We start from the raw sequence: 3,323 nt of genomic DNA, 5'->3' as shown, positions 1-3,323 counted from the left end.
TGTCGAAAACCACCTGGCTCCACTTAGGGCATCAAGAGTATCATCAAATCTTGGCAGTGGGAAAGAGTCCTTTTCGGCTATATTGTTAAGAGCCCTGAAGTCCACACAGCAACATTGGGTCCCATCCTTATTCTGGACCAACACAACGGGAGCTGACCAGGGACTATTTGATTTCTCGACTATCCCCTTCCCTAATTAGGCCATCCATGTCTTTCTCCATCTCTTGTCACTTTCCCGGAGCTATTCTCCTCGGAGGGATATTTATTGGACGGTGATTGCCTGGGTTTATTCTGTGCTCCACAAGGTCTGTGCAGCCGAGGTCATGATCACCTTTTGAAAAGACGTCTGCATAATTCGCCAAAAGTTCCCTAACCTGAAGAGCCTGTGATGATGACAAATGGACTATGCTCTTCTTATAGAGATCAGTTAAATATTCTGGGAGAGGATGTCCTTTCTTTATGGTTGTATTTCTTGCCTTAACGTTGACTAGCTCTACCTCCTGGCACACACCCAACAATGCCTCTTCCTTAAGTGTCTGCTCACATTTAGAGAAATTAGCCAGTGTTATGGGTACTACTTGATGACCTGACACAAGTGACCTTCCAATCTTCACATCCACTAGCCTGGATGGGTCTTCCACTGCTTCCACAAGCATCAGGCTTTCTTGGGGATGCTCTTTTATTCTATCCCAAATTATCTACACTTAAGTGCTATGACTTGCAAATCAACAGATGCAGCAACACTTACCGGAATTTAGCCTTTGTTCTTCTCAAACGTCATTTTATCGAAGTTAACTACACACTTCCTCAGTAGTGGGCCCAGCATGACCAGGTGGTTAAAGCACTCGACTCGTAATCTGAGGGTCGTGGGTTCAAATCCCCGTCACACTAAACACGCTCGCCCTTTCAGCCGTGGGAGTGTTATAATGTGACGGTCAATCCCACTATTCGTTTGTAAAAAGAGTAGCCCAAGAGTTGGTGGTGGGTGGTGATGACTAGCGTGCCTTCCCTCTAGTCTTACACTGCTAAATTAGGGATGGCTAGCGCAGATAGCCCTCGTGTAGCTTTGCACGAAATTCAAAACAAACAAACAAACAAACAATCAATCCTCGGTAGTAAGTAGTCCAACCCTAATATGCATTGGTTTTCAATGTCAGTCAAGCATACTTTGCGTCTGTCCTTTATGCTCATGAGCTCAATAGTTACCCACACTGGTCCTCACAACCTTGCAGAATGTCCTGTCTCACCACAGAGCTTCTATATGGCTTCTGGTACTCCTTTGTGATCCAGCACTTTGATACTCACAAGGGTTTGCTGAAATGCAGAATCTATGACAAAGTTGTACCTTTGATCATCCAGCTTTCCTGTCACATAGACACCATGTGTGCTTGGCATTTTACACCTAACTACTGGGACTTTCACGATGGGGTTGATGGGCATCCCTCAACACCAACCACTACTGGTCTCCCTGAGGCTGACTTATTGGTAGTATTCTTCTTACACTGGCTCCTGATATGTCCTTGCTCTCCACAGTTCCAACAACCTTTCTGGGTAGCACCCTTTCCTACCGTGGCATCTTCCCTGTGTTGAAGTTTCCAGCATTGAGCTTTCTTGTGCCCAGGTTTGTTACAATGCCAGCAAAGTCACTCAAACCTCTCTGAAAGCTGACCTTTTCTGGCCTTGAATCCTGATGACTGTATCAACCTTGGTACCTCTGTGTGCGACTTAACATAGGATTCGAATTCAAGAGCTCTGGCCATTGCATCCTGCATAGTAAAGGGGTGTGCTTGCTTTACTTGTTTCTTCAGTTGTGGACTGTCCAAGGCGTTTACAAACTGATCCATCAGCAACAGCTTGAGGACATTGGGTGGTGCAGTTGAGTAGGCCTTGTGTGGCATACTTTGCAGATCCTGTGCCAGCTCTTGCAGGCTCTCCCCTTTAGCATGGACTCTAGTCCTAAACCTAGCCCTGTAGACTTTGGACTGATTTTGAGTTCCATACCTGAGTTCTAAAGCAGCTACCAGTTCTCTAAAGTTGTGGCTGTCATCTGCTGACAACTGTCCAAGTATTTCCAGTGGTTGTCCCTTCAATTTCGTTTCCAGGTATACTGCTTTCTGCCCCTCTGTCCATCCATTTAAACTGTGCTCTATATGCTTCCCATCGAATTCCTGTGGCTTCCTTTGTGCTAGATCACCCATATTGCTGACACTTATGTCTTGAATGTGACTTCTGGCAGGAGTGAAGATGTATGCATTAGAGTTTGGCTGCGGGGTCTGGAAGGGGCTTCATGTTGTCTGGGGCTGATTAGGACCAATGTTGATATATCCTTCCTGCATAAAAGACAGTAAATCGTCCTTTAATGTATTTAATTCAATTTGAAATTTACTAATCTTTTCCATTTGTGTACTCTGGCTTTCTCTCAACTGTTGGAGACTTTCTTCTTGTTTATTTTCTTTCTCTTCCAACCATTGCTGTAGTCTCTCTTCTTGTCTATTTTCTTTCTCCTCCAACCATTGCTGTAGTCTCTCTTCTTTTTTATTTTCTCATTCCTCTTGTTTCCTTTATTTTTCCTCCAACAACTGCTGTAATCTCTCTTCTTGTTTCATTTCTTTTCCTCAAACCACTGCTGTAATCTCTCTTTATGTTTACTTTCTTTCTTCTCCACCCACTGCTGTAGTCTCTTTTTTTTGTTTATCTTCTCGTTCTTCTTGTTTCTTTGCTGTTCTTGTAATGCTGCCATCAAATCTGCTAAGCTGTAGTTTGATTTGCCACTTCTCGTTCCCATCTTCTTCTTCTTCTTTTCGTCCAACTCTCTGACACCAATTTGTTGCATATGTGCTTGTCTGATAATTTCCAGTAGAAATTCTTTCCGAGGAACTTCAGCGATACAAGTCCTTTCTTGATTAAACCAGTTTATTCTTTTGCAATACAAACTTTGTAATACACAGAATTTCCACAGTCAATACATTTCCTCGCTGCTTTACTTAACAACCTTTATAACACACGCTATAAATCACAGTGATTCACACACTTTACTTACGGTGCCTACTGTTCGCTTGACTCAATTATCTATCTCCTCAAACGCGCTGGTTTTTCTCACCAGGCTTATGTACTAGAAAGAAGGTGGCTCGAATGCACTCGGGCCTTTATGATCATTTGAGAAATTTCACACATGGTACCAGCGCCAAACGCACCAGCAGTGTCACGTGTCTTCCGCTCTCGTAACACTACGTTTTGTGCCTTTCTTATTGTGAAAAGTTTGAACGTGATGGAGAAAAATGTATATCATTTTCGGATTCAGCGTACAGGAATTACTGTAGAACA

The sequence above is a fragment of the Limulus polyphemus genome, unplaced genomic scaffold, assembly GCF_000517525.1.
Source record: "Limulus polyphemus unplaced genomic scaffold, Limulus_polyphemus-2.1.2 Scaffold2463, whole genome shotgun sequence".
In the NCBI taxonomy this organism is placed as follows: Eukaryota; Metazoa; Arthropoda; class Merostomata; order Xiphosura; family Limulidae; genus Limulus; species Limulus polyphemus.
The sequence above is the reverse complement of the archived record's forward strand: the minus strand, read 5'-3'. Positions refer to the sequence as shown.